This window comes from Rhinopithecus roxellana, chromosome 4, assembly GCF_007565055.1.
Source record: "Rhinopithecus roxellana isolate Shanxi Qingling chromosome 4, ASM756505v1, whole genome shotgun sequence".
Lineage (NCBI taxonomy): Eukaryota > Metazoa > Chordata > Mammalia > Primates > Cercopithecidae > Rhinopithecus > Rhinopithecus roxellana.
This window is the reverse complement of record NC_044552.1, coordinates 8,695,182-8,716,659: the sequence shown is the minus strand read 5'-3', so window position 1 is coordinate 8,716,659 and position 21,478 is coordinate 8,695,182. Positions and strand designations below refer to the sequence as shown.

The 21,478-nt window shown below is 44.5% G+C and overlaps 1 pseudogene across 1 annotated transcript; it reads right to left on the bottom strand.

Moving 5' to 3' along the window:
* Positions 1–11,509: 11,509 nt before the first annotated feature.
* LOC104657365 lies at positions 11,510–13,043 on the bottom strand (annotated as a pseudogene). Its single transcript, XR_747276.2, has one exon. The product of XR_747276.2 is annotated as a keratin, type II cytoskeletal 8 pseudogene (transcript).
* Between the last annotated feature and the right edge of the window lie 8,435 nt (positions 13,044–21,478).

The following is a 21,478-nucleotide window of genomic DNA, read 5'->3' as shown; positions in this document are numbered from 1 at the left end:
ACATGGTGAAACCCCATCTCTACTAAAAATACAAAAATCAGCTGGGCGTGGTGGTGCACACCTGTAGTCCCAGCTACTCGGGGGGCTGAGGCAGGAGAATCGCTTGAACCCGGGAGGCGGAGACTGCAGTGAGCTGAGATTGCACCACTGCTCTCCAGCCTAGCTAGAAAGCGAGACTCCATCTCAAAAAAAAAAAGAGAAAGAAATTACCCAGTCGCAGGTATTCCTTTACAGCAATGCAAAACAGCAATGCAAAAAAATTCAGGCCTCTAAAGAACATTGGTATTTCTCAAGGAGGTTGGTAAAAATTTCTTAAAGAGACTGGTGAAAGAAGAAGTTCAGTAAGGACTCTGAGAAGGACCAGTAAGAGAACTGGAATATGCATGAAGGATAGTAAGGTGCTAGAAGCAAAATAAAGAAAAAACGTGAAGAGCAAGTGTTCAACTGACATACATCGTAGAATGATGTTGCTTGGATCTGACTTTTGAAGAAATTGTGCCAACAGGAGTCCATTGTAGTGGTTTATGCAAAAGATGACACGAATCTGCAAGGCTGGTGGTAGTGGGGACAAATTGAAGAGATAGTGATGGGAGTCAATTTGACAGGCTTTGATGATTGGTTAGATACAGGAAGTGAGAGACAAGGATGAGTCAATGGTGAATCACTGCTGGACACTGGGGTGGAATGTATTTTAGGGGACAGTTTGGGCATAAGCCCAGGTGCGCGTAAGACCTGTGGAAATGGCCAATCTGGATCTTAGGATCTCAGTCAGAAGAACTGAGATCCCATCCAAATGCTACAACTTAAAGTGGGAAATTTATTTAACCTCCCTGTTTCCCAGTCTGCTAAATGGGAATGATAATATTTATCTCATAGGATTAATTTTTAAAATACCCATCAAGCATATTAATATATAGTAAGCAATCAGTAACTTCACTGTCTCCCCTCCCTTCTCCTTATTCATCTTTGTAAGTGTAGAAACCTCCTTCTCCTTCTCCTCCTCCTCCTCCTCCTCCTCCTCTTCTTTCTTCTTTCTTCTTGTTCTTTTTTTTTTTTTTGAGACAGTCTCGCTCTGTCACCCAGGCTGGAATGTGGTGGCGTAATCTCAGCTGACTGCAACCTCCGCCTCCTGGGTTCAAGCGATTCTCCTGCCTCAGCCTCCCAAATAGATGGGACTACAGACGTGTACCACCACACCCAGCTAAAAATATTTGTATTTTTAGTAGACATGGGATTTCACCATGTTGGCCAGGCTGATCTTGAACTTTTCACATCAAGCGATCCGCCTGCCTCGGCCTCCTAAAGTGCTGTGATTAAAGACATGAGCCACCGTACGTGGTCTAGAAACCTTCTTAATGACAACTTGGTCTGGGAGTTACTCATTTCGTCGAAACATCCAACTGAATCGTGCTACACTATTTCTAGGTAAGGCCAAGTCTTCTTTCACCGAATATAGATTCATTAGAGTTGCATCTCATTTTCTTTGCAAGTCAGACATAATTCTGTGAATTATAGTCTTGTTCTCTTAAAATGTGAACAAGAACAGAAGCTTGCAAATATTTAACTATATCCATGGTACTATTTTATTTCCATTTTATATTACTATTAATATAGTATAATTTTATTACGTTTTGTAGTATATACAGTCTGTATATTTTATAGTTGATACTGTGAAGGATATGTGTAGTTTACAGTTGTCTCCCTTGTAACTAGATGGACAGGATTTTTAGCATCTTACTTTTATCGGGTTTTCCCAAAGCAGTTAACTATGTTATAGTAACAGCAATCCTCTTTTCACATTATTTCATTGTTATATTTAATTATAGTATGTAAATACACTATCAGAGACAACCAGAATAAACAGATTTGGGAACAATTTTGGCTAAACAAAGAAGGGATTTGGCGAGAATAGAAATATGGGAGCATACAAAATACGAATCTTCTGTCCTTGATGGCACCGCACTCTGGCAGGGACTGGGCATCTTATTTTACAGAGCAAATCGACTGGAATCCACTTACCCCTATCTATATCTATTCCCAGCCTCTGCTTTCCTCCTGCTGCCTTAGAGGACAGACCCTCCTGCCTGCCTGAAACAAATCCCTTCTGTCCTTCAGATCCAATCTCCTCCTACCTTTTCAGCAAACTGACACTATCAGTGATTTATTCTAATATATTCAGTCACATCCTGTCAACTGGGTCATTTCCTTAAACATTTAACTACATTCAATAAACCTATTCCATCTGGAAAGGATGGGGGGGGCACCTGCTTCTTTTCATCCTCTAAGCGTCCAGCCACTGTTCCCTCTCCACTTGACACCAGATCCCCCTAAGTTGTTGTTGTTGTTGTGTTTTAGAGACAAGGTCTTGCTCTGTTGCCCAGGCTGGAGTGTGGTGGTGTGATCATGGCTCACTGCAGCCTCAATCTCCCAGGCTCAAGCGATTCTCCCACCTCAGCCTCTCAAGTAGCTGGAACTACAGGCGTACCACCATGCCCAGCTAATTTGTTAACTTTATCATACAGACAGAGTCTCGCCATGTTGCCCAGGCTGGTTTCAAACTCCTGGCCTCAAGCGATCCTCCCGTCTCGGCCTCCCAAAGCACTGAGATTGCAGGCGAGCGCCACCGTATCTGGCTCCTCTAAGTAGTTATCTCCGTGACTTTGTTGACATAAAATCTGAAGGACATTCTCCAGCCCTCATCTTTGACCTCTGGCAGTGTTTGTTGTGGTTGCTTATCCCTTGCTTGAAACATTCTTTTCCTTGGCTTTTATGACACTAAATTGTCCTGATTTTATTCCTATCTGACTGGTCATACTTTCATCTCACTTATAGGAGTATCTTGCAAACAAATGTCAGAGTTACTCAGAGCTAAATTCTAGCCCTCTTTTTCTTACTCTGTGCTGTCTCCTCAGGCAATTTTATTTGTGACTTCAACTACCATCTCTTCACCAGTGGGACACATATTTCTGTCTCTCTCCCTTTTTTTTTTTTTTTTTTTTTTGAGATGGATCTCGCTCTGTCACCCAGGCTGGAGTGCAGTGCCACAATCTCAGCTCACTGCAATCTCCACCTCCTGGGTTCAACCGATTCTCCTGCCTCAGCCTCCCCAGTAGCTGGGATTATAGGCATGTGTCACCACACCTGGCTAATTTTTGTATTTTTAGTAGAGACGGGGTTTACCATGTTGACCAGGCTGGTCTTGAAATCCTGACCTCAGGTGATCTACCCGCCTCGGCCTCCCAAAGTGCTGGGATTACAGGCGGGAGCCACTGTGTCTGGCCCCATATTTCTATCTCTTGAGCCAGCTGTCTTCTCAGTCAAACACTGGTTAAACTCAGAATCTGCAAGGTCAAGCTTATGACCTTCTCTAAACCTGGTGTTCCTCCAGTGTCCCTATCCAGTGGCTTAAGTCGGCAGCCTGGGTATCATTCTTGATACTCTCTGGTGTCCTATATCCAACACATCAACAGGTCTTGCTGATTTTTCTTCAGAAGTAGCTCTTGAAACCATATACTTTCTTCCATTTTCTTATTACCGTCTATAGGCCAGGTAATGTAGTGGTCATAAAATTGGACATAAATTGTGGTCTGTGAAATTAGACTTCTGTGTGCCTCATTTGTCATCTGTAAAATGGGTATTAATAGTAGTACCTATCTCATAGGGCTTTTGTAAGGATTAAATGAGTCAATACACAAAGCATTTAGAAGTGTGCCCAGCATATATCGGTTATTCCCTACCACGATAATGCTCACTTGGGCCACTGCAGTAGTGGCTGTTTCAAATCACTACAGCCCATCTTTAGTATTTTCTCTTATCCGTTACCGAGAATGAGCTTTTCACAACCCAAATTTGTCTTCCTGCTTACAACATGTGAATAGGTTCCCATCGCTCCTAGAAAAAAGGTAGAAAAGCTTCAACGTGCTGGTGACATGCTGCACGGCTGCATCTGCAGTCTCCCCAGCATCGTCTCATCCTCTTACTGTAAATGCTCGTGGCCACGAGTCATCTTTCAGTTGCGCAAACATGCCGTCCTCACTCAGACATCCCCACCCTACTCACTGGATCCTTCCACTGGCCGTGCCCCTCACTCATACACTTGCCTTCTCTCTTCTTATCTTCCAGTCCTTCTTTCAATTTCAGCTCACAAATCACTTTCTCAGGGAAGCGTTCTTTGAACACAGCCCCCTTTCCAGACAAACTCTCACAGAGAAGGCTTCCTTTCCCTCAGTGGCCTGATCCCAGACAAGAACTGAACACTGGTTGCTGGATTTTTTTTTTAATTAAGTGTCACCATTCCCACTATGTTGAATTAATTAAACAATATTTTAATACAAAGTAGAACTTATATCAAAATAACATTTTAGCCTGCAGTCTTTTTATTGGAATCTGAGAGTTTAAAATATTATAAAAGATGCCTTATTCCTGCCTAATGAGCATCTCCTGAAAGTGGCGATTTTCTTTAATCAGCAAACACGAAAGTGTATGTTAATGAGATGCATCTTTTTCAAGCCCATAATTCTGCAACTTCTGTGTCCATTTCACTCCTTCTCTTCTGCAAAGGTCAAAGGATCCTGTCCGGTGCCGCCAGAGGAGCAGCTTGTGACCACGAGGTGGCGACAGTTTTCAAGAGTTGGCAGGTGAGGACGCCTTCTGTTCAGGTCTGGTCAGGGGTGTGCTCCTTTAAAAGGGTGTCGCTGGATGGAAGTTTGTTTGGTCATTATATGGCACCCTGTTTTATGTCATAGGCATTTTACCTAGCGTTCTTTACCTAAAGCAGCTGGAGCAAGCATTGAAGCTGTTGATCAAACTGGAGCACTTGAGAGTGAATGGGAGGAGAGTGGATTATACATTACTGGGCCAGGACAATAGATCCCATACAAAGACAGGATTGTTCCAGCCACACAGGGGCATCTTTTTTCTCCTTCTAAAGCCAAGTCAGGTGACAAATATTTACAGTCTCTCTGACACCTACTAATGAAGGCTTGAAGTTAGAGAGAAAAGGAGCACTCCCAAATAGCATTTGAATTTTATCTCCCTGTGTAGGACTCCAGAAAGTAAATCATTTCAGAAAATCAGTAAGGAGAGGATGACTGGTCCAAAGGTTCACATATTTATTTGTTGGAGTCAGAGAAACTCTACCTTTGGTGAAATGTCTTGAAAATAATAAAGCTTTTTTTAAAATTTTGTTTTGAGACGGAGTCTCATTCTGTACCTAGGCTGGAGTACAGTGGTGTGATCTCGGCTCGCTGCAAGCTCCACCTCCCAGGTTCAAGTGATTCTCCCGCCCCAGCCTCCGGAGTAGCTGGGACTACAGGCGTGAGCCACCACTCCCAGCTGATTTTTGTATTTTTAGTAGAGATGAGGTTTCACCATATTGGCCAGGCTGGTCTCGAACTCCTGACCTCAGGTGATCCACCTGCCTTGGCCTTGCAAAGTGCTGGGATTACAGGTGTGAGCCACTCTGCCCAGCCTAAAATAGTAAAGTTTTGTGTTGAAGTACCTTTCATTTGCAAAATCCTTTCCATATACTGCCTTCATTGAGCTTCACAGCTTTGTGAGGGGTAAGGAAGGAAGGAAAAGTATTATTCTTACTTTACAGGGAAAGAAATTGAAATGCACTTTCTCGGCCATGGATGTGGTAAGTGCAAACCCCGGGCTTTTGCCTTGTTGCTTAGAGAAGGGGAAATACTTAAAGCATTCAAATCACTGTATGTCATTCAAACAAAGGAAAACAAACGCATATTCAAATGCAAACACATTTGTTTTTTTTGTGTTAGATGAAGCCCTAATTTATATGAGCATACCTGGCTGGATAAACGCATGGAGAGAGTTTTGGTGTAGCACTGGCTTTCCCTCACTCCATATGGACTCAACAGGTTTTGGCTCACTGGGGTTCTAGATCTGGATTGTCCAACAGGGAGGACTTGCAAAGGGTTTGGAGGAAAGGTGCATTTAACAAGAGCAAGTGGCCTGTGGGCAATGTGGCTGGATTCCCAGAGGTTAAGAGTAGAAACCTGCACCCCGTGTCCACATAGTCTGGCAGGTGGTAGGTCTCTAATGAGGGTGGCTTGCAGATACTCGGGATCTGAATGCTAAGCTCTGGCTTTGGAAACTGTAGCCATGTTTTCTGTGGCCACCTTGGACCCAGGGAGCGATGCTGTGAGCAGTAAGATGGGCCCCATAGGGCTGGATGATGCTCATCTCAGTGACAGCGCTGACGACCTGAAGGGCACAGGCTGTTGCTAAGTTTTCTGGATTGTGGCAGACGCTTTAGGCTCTTAGGGAGGGAGAGATATGTTGCCAATGATGACTAATATTGCATGTCTCACTAACCCTGATAAGTAGACTCAGAGTCACATTTAATTTGATTGAGAAACAAAACAAACCCAAATACCTAACAAATCTTGCACTGAGTGTTGTCAGGTTAACTCATACTTGTTAGTGATTACATGTAGAAACAAGTCCTCTGCTCCTCTCCAGACCAAAAAACGAAACACAGAAAGAAGCCCAGGGCCCTGGCCTATTTTCCAGCCTGGTTCCTTCCTAGCCCACACCATCCATCCATCAGTCCTGCCCTGTGCTGCTGCAAATGCGAATCACCTTGCCTGATGTCCTCTCACCTTTAACTCAAGGGCCACCTCTTCCATGCAGCCTTCCCTGGACCCCCGTGATCCTGTGGCCTTCTGTTGGCACCTCCAGGAGCTCTCTCACTTGTCCCTCCTTCTAGACAATTGTTCTCAGCATGCAGAATCACCTGCGTGCTTGCTAAGTGCAGAGTCTTGGCCCTTTGTTACTGAAATCCACTGAATCAGAATCTTGGGAGGTCTGGACTAAGAAGCTGTATTTTTAACATGTGTCCCTGCAGGTGATTACTACCCTTTCTTTACCCCCTTGTGCTGGCTTGAGTAGTGTCCTTCCAAAATTCATGTCTACCTGGAACCTGTGACTGTGACCTTATTTGGAAATGGGGTCTTTGCAGATGTAATCACGTTAAGATGAGGTTATACTGAATTAGGGTGGGCCCTAATCCAATGACTAGTGTCCTTACAAGAACAGGGAAATTCAGAGCCCCAGAGCAGCAACACCATATGAGGATGGAGACATTGACAAACTGAGGAAGGCCACAGACTGCCCATGCATGGATTTCAGAATTCTGGCCTCCAGATAGTGAAAGCATAAGATTCTGTTGCTGTTTTTTTTGACATGGAGTTTTGCTCTTGTTGCCCAGGCTGGAGTGCAATGGTGCAATCTCGGCTCACTGCAACCTCCGCCTCCCAAGGTCAAGAGATTCTCCTGCCTCAGCCTCCCAAGTAGCTGGGATTACAGGCATGTGCCACCACTCCCGGCTAATTTTTTTTTGCATTTTTAGTAGAGACGGGTTTTCTGCGTGTTGGTCAGGATGTTCTTGCACTCCCGACCTCAGGTGATCTGCCTGCCTTGGCCTCCCAAAGTGTTGGGACTACAAGCCTGAGCCACCGCACCCAGCCAAGATTCTGTTGTTCTAAGCTGCCAAGTGTGTGGTACATTGCTACTGCAGTCCTAGGTAACAAATACCACCCTGCACCTCTCTCTTTTCCTATCTTCTGTCTTAAGTTATCCTTATTTCACCTTCTTCCCTACAGGAAGTTAGATTTCTTATTTAAATTATTTTCATGTTATAGTGGACCTATGTCAATTTTTTGGGGTGGTTCAGTGGACGATCGCTTGAGGAAATGCATGTGTCTACTCCCCCACGTGTCTTGGGAGGCCAAGTCCATCTCTCTCAGTAAAAGAAAATTAGGCCAAGGGGGGTGGATCACAAGGTCAGGTGCTCAACACCAGCCTGACCAACACTGTGAAACCCCATCTCTACTGAAAATAAAACAAACAAACAAAAAAAACAAAAAAAAACACAAAAAACCGGGCATTGTGGCACGCACCTGTAATCCCAGCGACTTGGAATTGCTTGAACCTGGGAGGTGGAGGTTGCAGTGAACCAAGATCGCGCCACTGCACTCCAGCCTGGGCAACAGAGCTAGACTCTGTCTCAAAAATCAAAAAAAGAAAAAGAAAAAGAAAAAAAAAAAAATAAAACTCCAGACCTTGGTTTCCCTCCCTGCACTGCAGCGATGGTGCAAGCACATCACCTCGTCTCTACAGCCATGTTCCCACCCATGGTTGAGAGAGTAGAAGCTCATAGCCCCAGGAGGAGGCTGTCTGACAGAAACGTTCCTCTGGATCTGCAGTGGCAGCTGCAATTGCCCACCCCGAGGTGTTCTAGGGTCACGTGTATGCTGACGTGGCATGAGCAGTGCAGGAGGCAAGGATTGTCCTGTCATCAACAGGCCAGCTCCGCGCACTGACCGTGGTATTGGTCCTACTGAGAGGTAACAAGGTGCTAGCAGCCCTGGCTCTCAGCGCCGCCTAAGCCTTGGCGTCCACTGCGGCGATGCTTGAGGAGCCCTTCAGCCCAGCACCGCACTGTGAGAGCCCCTCTTTGAGCTGACGGAGGCCAGAGCCCGCTCCCTCTGCTTGCGAGGAGGTGTGGAGGCAGAGGTGCGGGTGGGAACCCGGGCTGCGAGCGGCGCTCACGGGTCAGCGCGAGTTCCGGGCGGGCACTGGCTTGCCGGACAGCACTCAGAGCGGCCAGCGCGGCTGGGCCAGGGCAGTGAGCGGTTTAGCACACGGGCCAGCAGCTGCGGCAGGTGCGCCGAGTCCCCCAGCACCGCTAGCCCCCTACACCGCGCTCGAATTCTCCTTGGGCCTCAGCCGCCTCCCCGTGGGGCAGGGCTCTGGTATCTGCAGCCCACAATGCCCAAGCCCGCCTAACCGGCGGTGGGCTCCCTCGCAGCCCGAGCCTCCCCTACGGGCGCCGCCCCCTCCTCCCCCATGCCTGCAGTCCCATCGACCCCCCAAGGGCTGAGAAGTGCAGGAGCCGCGCGCTGGTCTGGCGGGCAGATATGCCAACGGCCCTGCTAGGGTATCCACTAGGCAAAACTAGCTGCATTTCTGAGTCGGTTGGGGACTTGGAGAACCTTTATGTCTAGCTAAAGCATTGTAAATACACCAATCAGCACTCTGCGTCTAGCTCAAGGTTTGTACCAATCAGCACTCTGTGTCTAACTCAAAGTTTCTAAAGGCACCAATCAGTGCTCTGTGTCTAGTTAATGTAGTGGGGACTTAGAGAACTTTTATATCTAGCTAGAGGATTGTAAATGCACCAATCAGCACTCTGTGTCTAGCTCAGGGATTGTAAATGCACCAATCAGCACCTTATCAAAACGGACCAATCAGCTCCCTGTAAAATGGACCAATCAGCTCTCTGTAAAATGGACCAATCGCCTCCCTGTAAAATGGACCAATCAACTCTCTGTAAAATGGACCAATCAGCAGGATGTGGGTGGGGCCAGATAAGAGAATAAAAGCAGGCCACCAGGGGTACCTAGGACCAACTTATTTGGGTGTTTTTGTGAGGTGTTGGTGGTTTGTGTCTTTTATAGTAAGTTTTGGCACTGGACAGTCTTGAAGGTTTGAGGTTCGCTTTATTAGTTGTAACATTCGTGCAGAAAAACAAAGAATCAGTTTTGAAGTTAGTGAGACAACTAACTCCCTGAGAGGTGTGCTGTTTTTGAAAGCTGTAAGACTCCTGATTTAAAGGTTGAAAGTTTCATTCTGGAAGCTAGCAAGGCTACAAACTCACCAGGAGGGAAGGAGGAAAAACCCGTAGTCGTGCTGGATTTTAGCGCTGTGGTAGTTACACTGGCAGGTTTGTAGGTTTATTCTTGAATCCGGTGTAGACCAAAGAAAGTTCCAGACATACCATATTGGAGTAACTGTAACACTTAGTGCAAGGGTCTAGTGGCTTCATTCTTTGAAGTCAGCAAGACCTGAAAGTCCCCCAATTAACGGACGCAGTGCTAGTGCTTGTCTTGGCTGTATTCCTACCGATTCTGTGATTATATATATATATATATACATTTTTTGAGACAAAGCTACTTCTAGTGCTGAGAGCAGTGGTTTGGGCTCACTGCCACCTCTGCCTCACGCGTTTGAATGATACTTCTATATACAGCTTTCTGGAGTAGGTGGGACTACAACAAGCACGTGCCACCCTGCGCAGGTAGTTTCTGTATTTTTAGTAGAGGGGGGTTTCACCATGTTTCCCAGGCTGGTCTGAAACTCCTGGTCTCGTGATCCAGCTACATCAGCCTCCCAAAGTGCGGGTATCATAGGCATGAACTGCCAGGCCTGGCCCAATATTCTGATAAACCCCTTTCCTGCTTAAGTAAGCATGTTGGTTGCTGTTGCCTGCTTCTAAAAAGCCTGATTGTCGTGGGTGGGCCTGCCTTTTTTTTTCATTTACTTTTTTATTTCTTTTTTTTTCACTTTTTTTCCCCTACCCACCCTTGGTTTTCTTTCAACAAAGTTTGTTGAAGAAAATTTGGAGACAATGTTCACTTCTCAACACCAGGAATTCAGGAGGTATTAAATATTTCATCCTACCAACCCTTCTTGTGATTCGGGTTGAATATTTTCACCTGAATTATTATTAGTCATTATCATTGTTGCCTATTTAAGGGCTGAGACTTCTTGAGCTATATCGACGTGTTTCCTGATTTCTTTGTTCTCCGTTGTTTTTGTTTTTTGTTTTTGTTTTGAGATAGTTTTGCTCTTGTTGCCCAGGCTGGAGTGCAATGGCACAGTCTCGGCTCACTGCAACCTCCGCCTCCTGGGTTCAAGTGATTCTTCTGCCTCAGCCCTCCCAAGTATCTGGGATTACAGGAACTACCACTATACCTGGGTAATTTTTTTATATTTAATAGAGCTGGAGTTTCACCATGTTGGTCAGGCTGGTCTTGAACTCCTGGCCTCAAGCAGGCCACCCGCTTCAGCTTCCCAAAGCGCTGGGCTTACAGGCGTGGGCCACTGCGCCTAGCAAATGTCTTTATAGAGTCAAATATACTATTGGTATTTATTAAATAGCTCTTGGGTTTGTAGTCTGCCACCCTTAGTGAATTTATACTTGTATAGATTTTCTTGCAGGATTTTAATCTCTTTCATATTTAAGTATTTTGGGTTTATTTTTATACGATATAAGATGGTACCCTGCGTTTATATTCTTTCACATTCACATATGGCAGATGCCTGGAATGTTTATTTTAGACAGGGGATGATTTTCCCCTTATCCTAGTGACTGCACAGATGGCCACATTTCTTTTGTTTCCTGGGCCAGTGTGCAGACATTGCTAGTTCACCTTTCATAAACAAGGCTCGGGGATTCCTGCCAGGGCTTGGTCCAATTTCTTTTTCTTTTTTTCTTTTTTTGTTTTGTTTTGTTTTTTTGTTTTTTTGACGGTTGGCAGAGCTAGCTGAGGTTTTATTTTGGACCAAAAAAAGAAGCAATTGAATTGTTTTATAGCTGGAGGCATGGGCAAGGGGGGTCCCCACGTAGTAAACTCCCCTCTGGGTGGGCTGAGGGCCCTCAGGTGGGTCTCCTGTTCCCAGTGGTACCCTACATAGTGGTCTCCCAGGCTCTGGGGCAGCACAGGAGGGGCAGGCTGGGAGGGGGTGCCGCAGCTGTTCACTTGGGCAGGACGTCAGAGGACTCGGACACCAGCTTCCCATCGCCTGTCTCGATCTTCTTCACAACCACGGCCCTGGAGGAGCTGATGCGGCTGAAGGAGCTGGAGCCCGCGCCAGAGCCAAAGCTGGAGCCCAGGCGGTAGCTGAGGCCGGGGCTTGTGAGGCCCCCATAGGCCGAGCTCAGACCACCTGCATAGCCGCTGGTGGTCTTCCTATGAATACTCATGTTCTGCATCCCGGACTCCAGCCGGCTCTCCTCGCCCTCCAGCAGCTTCCTGTAGGTTGCGATCTCAATGTCCAGGGCCAGCTTGACGTTCATCAGTTCCTGGTACTCACGCAGCTGCCGCGCCATGTCTTGCTTGGCCCGCTGCAGGGCGGCCTCCAGCTCGGACAACTTGGCGTTGGCATCCTTAATGGCCAGCTCTCCACGCTGCTCGGCATCTGCAATGGCGGCCTCCAGGGAAGCCCTCTGGCCTTTGAGGCCCTCAATCTCAGCCTAAAGCCGGCTGATGTTCCGGTTCATCTCGGAGATCTCAGTCTTGGTGCGCCGCAGGTCATCCCCGTGCTTCCCAGCCAGGCTCTGCAGCTCCTCATACTTGATCTGCTCTCAGCCTCAGCCCGGCTGCGGTTGGCGATCTCCTCGTACTGTGCCTTGAACTCAGCGATGATGCTGTCCATGTCCAGGGAGCGGCTGTTGTCCATGGACAGCACCACAGATGTGTCCGAGATCTGGGACTGCAGCTCCTGGATCTCCTCTTCATACAGTTGCCTGAGGAAGTTGATCTCATCAGTCAGCCCTTCCAGGCGAGACTCCAGCTCTACCTTGTTCATGTAAGCTTCATCCACATCCTTCTTGATGAGGACAAATTCATTCTCCATCTCTGTACGTTTATTGATCTCATCCTCATACTTGTTCTTGAAGTCCTCCACCAGCCCCTGCATGTTGCCAAGCTCTGCCTCCAGCTTCAGCTTCTCCTGGCCCACAGTCTCCACTGCCGCCTAAGGTTGTTGATGTAACTCTCGAACATGTTGTCCATGTTGCTCCGAGCCGTCTTCTGCTGCTGCAGGAGGCTCCACTTGGTCTCCAGCATCTTGTTCTGCTGCTCCAGGAACCGTACCTTGTCTATGAAGGAGGCAAACTTGCTGTTGAGGGTCTTGATCTGCTCCTTCTCCTGGGTGCGCACGGCCTGGATGTTGGGGTCCACCTCCAGGTTAAGGGGGCTCAGCAGTCTCTGGTTGACCGTGACTGCGGTGATGCCTCCCATGCCGCTGGCCCCACCATAGCCGCCGCCCAGGCCACCCCGAAAGCTGCTGCTTCCCACTCGGGAGAAGCTCGAGGAGCTGATGCGCGCACTGGGCCCACTCGTGTAGGAGCGGCTGCTGAAGGCCCGGGGGCCAGAGGTGGACACCTTGTAGGACTTCTGGGTCACCCTGATGGACATGGTGGAGGCAGGAGTGGAGGCAGGCGGGCCGAACCAGGAGGAGATCCTACAAGGAGCGGAGATGGCTTGGTCCAATTTCTTTGCCTTCTGCAGTTTGAAGGTCACATCTGTCCATGTGGGCTAATACGCCAGGTCCTAGGGCCTTTATCAGGGCCAGTCATAGTGAGCCACAAGGCACCAGGGATGCATCTTCTCACTGCTCTGGGTTTGATTTCTGTCTTCTGGCTTCTGTCACTCCTGTTCTTTCTTTTTTAGCTGGATTATGAATACTGCAATGAAAGTAACTGCCATTATATCCAACTCTGTGGTTTGCAGTAGGAGGGAAGACTGTCTGCATTACTTTAGTCTGTGGTGTTGCTGGAAAAGATCCCTAATATTGGATATATATTTTGAACATTGAAAACCCAAGTATAGGGCCGGGCGCGGTGGCTCACGCCTGTAATCCCAGCACTTTGGGAGGCCGAGGTGGGCGGATCACGAGGTGAGGAGATCGAGACCATCCTGGCTAACACCGTGAAACCCCGTCTCTACTAAAAATACAAAAAATTAGCGGGGCGAGGTGGCGGGCGCCTGTAGTCCCAGCTACTTGGAAGGCTGAGGCAGGAGAATGGCGTGAACCCGGGAGGCGGAGCTTGCAGTGAGCCGAGATTGCGCCACTGGACTCCAGCCTGGGGACAGAGCGAGACTCCGTGTCAAAAAAAAAAAAAAAGAAAACCCAAGTATAGAGCACCTCTGGGTCCTATGTGAAATGAGTCCCTCTGTACCCGTCACCCCCAAGGGCCTGCAGTTGCCACCTTCAGGTGCAGTTTGTACTGCCAAACCCATTAAATGCCAGATCCTGTTCCAATTGGTTTAGCCAGCTTCCTGCGTGTAATCTTTGGGGTAGTTGCTTTTTTTTTTTTTTTTTTTTGAGACAGTCTTCGTTCTGTCACCCAGGCTGGAGTGCAGTGGTGCCCTGTTGCCTCATCACAACCTCCGCCTCCTGGGTTCAAGTGATTCTCGTGCCTCAGCCTCCCAAGTAGCTGGGACTACAGGTGCACACCACTGGGCCTGGCAGATTTTTGTATTTTAGCAGAGACGAGGTTTTGCCATGTTGGCCAGGCTGGTCTCGAACTCCTGACCTCAGGCATCTGCCCAGCTCAGCCTCTCGAAGTGCTGGGATTACAGGCGTGAGCCACCTCGCCCGGCCAGCAGTTGATTTTTTAAACTGGAACGGAAGCAGTTGATTTGAGTTTTTAAAGTATTGTTTAAGTCTATGAGGCAAGGCTTTGAGTGAACTTTTGTGCCTGAAAGAAATTAGATTGAGAAACCTGAGGACAGAGTCCCATGAAAGTGTATAGTCTAGGCAAAGGATGTTACATCATATTGAATTTGTTGGGATGATTAAAAAAGACACCAAGCATTTTCTTCTGTAGGTGAGAACACTAGAAGTACCCAAGGCACCAGGGATGCGTCTACTTCTCACTGCTCTGGATTTGATTTCTCTCTCTCTTGTGGCTCCTGGTGACCTGTTCTTTCTTTTTTAGCTGAGTTTATGAATACTGCAATTAAAGTAACTGCCATTATATCCAACTCCTCTATGGTTTGCAGTAGGAGACTATGGTCTGCTGTTTTTGTTGTAGGTTCCTTCTCTCCCTCTTTTTTTTTTTTTTTTTGTTTATTGACTTATTTTGCCTGCGTTTGTGAGAAGAGTGATTGCCATGCAAAAATTTACTTAGTAACAGATAAGAATCAAAGTATAGCTTCACATTTTCTTTCTTCCTCCACCCACCACCTCTTCTTTTCACAGGTATTGATAGCTTCACATGTGATAAGGAAAGAGTTCAATTTTTAATAAAAAGAATAGCATTATCCTGTGCCAGAAGGTAGACAAGGAAAGCCTAGGTAATATGTACATTCGGTAAAACGTAGGGTGTGGCTTTAAAGTTATGCTACTTTGGAGGACCTCTTATGGAAGTAAATTTTATTTTCTTAGTCATATGAATTTCATGCTGTTATCAGTCTTTAGAGAAGTACCTGTTTCTAAAGGTAGTTTAGACACATCTGGAAATTGTTTACATATTAAAAAATGATTTCAAGAAGTCTGTTTGCTTTCTTTTTTCTCTTTATCAGTTTTAAAAGTTGTCTCCATATAGGAGTTTGATTTTTGGCAATGGAGGACTAGGTAATTCAGACCAGCTCTCGCTCATGATAACTAGTAAAAGCTAGATGCAATAGATAAGTTTTAGAATCATGAAGAGCTAAAGGGTCATAAGGATTTACTAGGCAAGATCTGGTAGAACACACAAATCAGGAGAGTGAGCCTCATATTTAAGGCTCTCTTTGTCCTGGGGAACATTTGCAGATCTTCAAAGGGCAACTGGAACAGAGTTGCAGTATAAAAAACCCCTTGAGCCAGAGAGAAAAAGCTGTGGTCTGGAACCTGCCAGGGGCAGAAGTCTTGGGAGGTACCCTACACCTTGGGAGTAGAGCCCTGAAGAGCTGGCCCAAGAAGGAAGGGTGAAGATAACTAAATGAGTCTTTATAAGGCTCAGAGCCTCTCTTCAGGTGAATCTGCAGGCCTAGAAAATCTCAAACTCTAAAATTAGAATAGGACGAATCCAGATTGCTAATAGTGTCCGCGGGGTTACGGAATAAGCAACAAGAAACCTCTCTGGAGCAAGATATGTCATTGTAAGCCTCAAATTATTTCTACAAATAATTTTTCAAAACCAAATGTCTAGCACGCAATTTAAAAAATAGCACAGCCGTACTTCAACATGGTAAAATGTGTGTGTGTGCATAGCACTCCAAAAGCCAGCATCATACTTAATCTTCAAATGTCAGACACTTTAGGGAACATTCTCCTAAAGTCAGGAATAAGACAAGGATGTCTACCATCTCTGCAATTGTTGAACATCGCACTGACATGTTAGCTAATGCAATTAAACAAGAGAAAACAATTAGAAGCATAGAATTGGAAAGGAAGAGACAAACTGTCTTTGTTCAGAATTTAACTGTATAGTTGGAAAACCCAAAAGAATCAATGGAAAAGTACTAAAACCATAAGATAAAGTAGCAGCATACAAAATAAGCATACAGAAATCAATAGCTTTCATATATATATAAACAGTTTGAAGAGAACACCCTATGTATAATAACAAAAATTTAAATACCTACACATAAACAAGATAGGCAAAACAATAGGAAAACTAATACATTCTTGAAGGACTTAAAAATTTTGAACAAATTGAAAAACATACTATATTTTTGAAGGAAAAATTCAACGTGATAAAGATGATACTTCCTATAGTTTTAAATTTAGTGCAATCTTTTTTTTTTTTTTTTTTTTTTTTTTTGAGACGGAGTCTCGCTCTGTCGCCCAGGCTGGAGTGCAGTGGCCGGATCTCAGCTCACTGCAAGCTCCGCCTCCCGGGTTTACGCCATTCTCCTGCCTCAGCCTCCCGAGTAGCTGGGACTACAGGCGCCTGCCACCTCGCCCGGCTAGTTTTTTGTATTTTTTAGTAGAGACGGGGTTTCACCGTATTAGCCAGGATGGTCTCGATCTCCTGACCTTGTGATCCGCCCGTCTCGGCCTCCCAAAGTGCTGGGATTACAGGCTTGAGCCACCGCGCCCGGCCTAGTGCAATCTTAATAAAAATCTCAGATACTTTTTTCCTGGAACTAGACAAGTTGATTAAAAAGTTTATATGAAAGAACAAACAACTGAGAATAACCAAGAAATACTTGGAAAGAACAGTAACGTAGTGTGTGGCTAATCCTATTAGAATGTAGTAAAACATTTTAAATCCTCTAAATTAAAGCAGTGGGATACTGGCTCAAGAAAAGACTTATAGACCAGTGGATCAGAATAGAATATACAGAAATATATGTATAAGGATAATTTAGCATTATGACAAAGCAAGCGAAGTCAGAGGGGAAACATTAACTTTTGGGGAGCTGGATAGCTATACAGAAAAAGATAATTGTATCTTTTTCTTAAAATATACTCCAGGATAACTTACAAATGTGTTAGAGATCTAAATGAAAAACAACAACAACAAAATCCATATAAGAACTAGAAGAAAACATGTATTTTATTTTTATAACCCAAGAGTGGAGATTTCTAACTATGACTAAAAAAAACTAGAGATAAGAGATTGATAAATTTAACAACACCGAAAAAAAAAACATAAGGAAAGTCATAATTACAAATTGGGAAAAAATTGGCAACCTTTATTACCAAATACTAACATGCTTTAATATAATAAGGATTTCCTAAAAATTGAGATGAAAAGGACTCTCTTCTACACACACACAAAAGGCAAAAGTATGAATAGAGAGTTCACAGAAAAACATGCTAATCGCCCTCATGCACAGTAAACAAAATGCCTGTCAAAACTACTGAGATACTGTCTCAGCTGTCAAATTGACCAAATTCCCTGACAATGTAAAATTTTTGGTGAAGCTGTGGTAAAAAAAAAAAAAAAAAAAAAAAAAAAAAAAAAAAAAAAAAAAAGGGCTTTCATACACTGCAGGCGAGGACATAAGATGGTACAAATTTTATGATGGGAAACTGGCAAATCAGTATATACAAATTACATATGCATGTGCCCTTTGATCCACCAATCATGCTTCCAGGATTTGATCTCAACTATCCAATGGCGATATACGCAGACATGTGCTGCTATACTCTATGGCCTTATCTGTTATAGCAAAAGGCTGCAAAACAAGCCAAATGTTTTTCAGCAGAGAATGGGGTTGAATAAAATTACAGTATATCTAGAAAGTGAAACAAGAAGACACTTTCCATTTTCAGATACGATGGAATAGTTAGTAGAAAACTGATGCTTCCACTGAGAACAACAGAAAAAGAGAGATACAATGAAAAGGGATCTGTCTGAAGTCTTCAGAGCGTCACTGAGACACCTCAGAGATGAAGGGTCAAAACCAGAGAGAAGAGAATCCCACTGAAGTGAGCCCAACATTCTGAAAGCTGATTTTTCCCCTTGGCATTTGCTAATTCTTGGCATGAAGAAAGAGGTTGAGAGGCTTGGTAGAGACTTGGAAGGGCAGGAAAAGCAGCAGAGTCCTCACAGTCTTACAGGTCTGAGGTGATAAAACATGGAGTGTGGGGTTTCCAGATCAGCTAGGTTCAGGAAGTCTTGGTTCCAGAAAGAAGGGAGGTGCAAAGGAGTGACCCTGACACCTGATGGTTTCTCTGAAGTGCGTAGTGTTAGCCATGTAGGGTGAAAGTCAAGCCAGGAAAAGCAACTGGAAAGCAGGGTGGAATTTTAGCAGTCTTGTGTTGTAATGGAGATAAAAAACCAGAGTTTGGGAACTGACAAGGAGGTAGCATTTTATGATTTTTATTTTGTCTTTTGAGACGGAGTCTCGCACAATCGCCCGGGCAGGAGTGCAGTGGCGCCATCTCAGCTCACTGCAACCTTCGCCTCCCGGATTCACGAGATTCAAGGAAGTAGCATTTAGCAAATGTGCTAGGCTTTCTGTTGAGACCATTGGAAAGGGAGTGCATGAGGGCTAATGAAGCCTTACTGCAACCCAGCCTTCGTCATCCTAGTCCCTGATTGGATTGAGATAAACTGACCTTACTCCAGCAGCCTGTCAGACCATGGGGTAACCCTTCTCCAGAGGAAAGTAACTCCATCCAGAGCCTCTAGGCCCTGTGATCAGCATTCAATTCAAAATTAGTAGGATTCAAGAAAGAGGGTCAAGAGAAAAAACATGGTGAAATATACTCACATGTGTCCCAGATTGCTGTAGCTATCAGATGCAGACTTTAATTGTAATTATTGTGATCAAGAAAAGAAATTACAAAATGAAGAATTTTACTAGAGAACTGGAATGTATATTTTTTTCTAGAGAGAACTGTAAAGCTTTATTGAGAGAATTTAGTAAAAATTTCAATATACCAACAGCATTTGTGACCTCAGCTTGTCTTCTTTTTAACTCACAGCTGCCCATCCACCACCACCTTCTCGAATTCTAGTACACTGTAGGTTAGGCAGAATCTTCCTTTTCACACTGAGGCCATCTCCATACTCACTCCCACTCTTTCCCAGACCCATTTCCTGGCAGTCACCTTCCAGTTCAGTTTCCTCCTCACCTTCAGCTACAGGTGCTCCTTCTCTCTCATCCAGCTTCAATATCCTGACTCTCAGCTGGTAGCTCCTCTTGTTGAGATTGTTCATCATGGCCTCTGGGCAGCCACAGGTCCAAATGGCCTGTAAGAATCTTGACCACTTCCTCTTCTTCTGGATCCGGATTTTACCCATGTACTCGTATTTTACGCTGCAGCTAGAAAATCATGAACTAGGGGCAGGGCATTGTGGCTCATGCCTGTAATCCCAGCACTTTGGGAGGCCAAAGCTGGCGGATCACTTGAGGTCAGGAGTTCAAGACCAGCCTGGCCAACATGGCAAAACCCCATCTCTGCTAAAAACACAAAAATTAGCTGGGCATGGTGGCAGGTGCTGGTAATCCCTGCTACTCAGGAGGCTGAGAAATGAGAATCGCTTGAACTGAAGAGGCGGAGGCTGCAGTGAGCCGAGATCACGCCATTGCATTCCAGCCTGGGTGACAAGAGTGAAACTCCATCTCAAAAGAAAAAGAAAAGAAAATTATGAACCAAAACCCTGCCTTGCTACCTAAACATGACCTCTGCAGGGTCGACTCCACCAGCTAATCTGGAATCTATATTTTTAAAAAAGCAAGTAGAAATTCTAGCACTGAAGAAAAAAATACAGTTAATAAGGAGGAGAACTCAGTAGACGTGGTTTAACAGCAAGTTGGTCACAGCCAAAGAAAGGACTGGTGAGCTGGAGATAGGTCAGTAGAAAATATCTCAACTGAAGTACAGAAAGAAAAAAGGATGGAAAACACAAAAGTGTATAGGAGACATCTGAGACATGGTCTATCATATGAAACTTTCTAACCTGTGTAATTGGAGTTCAAGGAGGGAGGAAGAAAAGAATGTGGCAGAAGCAATATTAGTAGAGACAATAAACAAGAATTTTCCAAAAGGGGTAAAAAATATTGAGTCGCCGGGCGCGGTGGCTCAAGCCTGTAATCCCAGCACTTTGGGAGGCCGAGACGGGCGGATCACGAGGTCAGGAGATCGAGACCATCCTGGCTAACACGGTGAAACCCCGTCTCTACTAAAAAATACAAAAAACTAGCCGGGCGAGGTGGCGGACGCCTGTAGTCCCTGCTACTCCGGAGGCTGAGGCAGGAGAATGACGGGAACCCGGGAGGCGGAGCTTGCAGTGAGCTGAGTTCTGGCCACTGCACTCCAGCCTGGGCGACAGAGCAAGACTCCGCCTCAAAAAAAAAAAAAAAAATTGAGTCATAGAATAAAAAATTACTAAGAACCTAAAGCAAAATAAAGGCAACAAAAACAATGCCTTGGCATACTATAATCAAATTAATAAAAATTAAAGGCAAGAAAATCATAAAAGCAAGTAGAGAAAAAAGATGCATTACTTCAAGGAAGCAATGATAAGATTAATAACTAACTTCTCAATGGAAGTGATGAAAACTAAATGGTGGAATGACACCTTTAAATGGCTGCAGAGAGACAACAGCCAGTCTAGAATTCTATATCTGGTGAAAATATCCTTCCAAAATAAAAGCAAAATAAAGATATTTCCAGAAAAACAAAAACTAATAGTAATATGAGTCCATGCCACCAATAAACTTCTATTGGAAGAAATGTTAAATGGAGTTATTCGTGTTTTGCATCACAATTGTTGTAGGGCTTATACAAATTTATACATGCATTAAAATTCATAGAATTGTGTGCCAAAAAGTCAGTACTTCTTTTTTTAAAGGGGTGCTTTAGGCACAAGGAATGTCCCAGATGGAAATCCAGAGATGTAGGAAGGAATAAAGATCAATAGAAAAAGTAAATATATCAGTAAATATAAGTGACTATTGGCTATCCAACAATAATAATGTCTTTTGTGGTTTAAAATTAATGTTGAATTGAAATATACAACATCCATAAAACAAGACAGCATGGGGCAAATAGAGAAAAGTGTGCTGAGGAAAGAACATTATCCAACAATAATGTTGGATATTGTGGTTTAAAATTAATGTTGAATTGAAATATATGACAGCCATAAAACAAAAGACAGCATGAGGCAAATAGAGAAAAGTATCCTAAGGAATGAACATATTTTGGGGAAGTGTAAGTACTAATTTGTATTTAACAGTAGTAAGTCAAGGATTCATATTATAATCTCTAACATAAGCACTAAAATATAGTAAAATATTTTATGATTGAAAAGATAATAAAGGGAGAGACTATTAATAATTCAAAAGAAAGCAAGAAGGGAAGGAAAAACATAAAATGAGCTAAATATACAACAAATAATAAGCATAAATGAACCCAAATATATCAGTCATTACTTGATATTTTACTTGAGTAGTTTGTATATTTATATTACTGAGATAAATATATAAAATACCCCCCA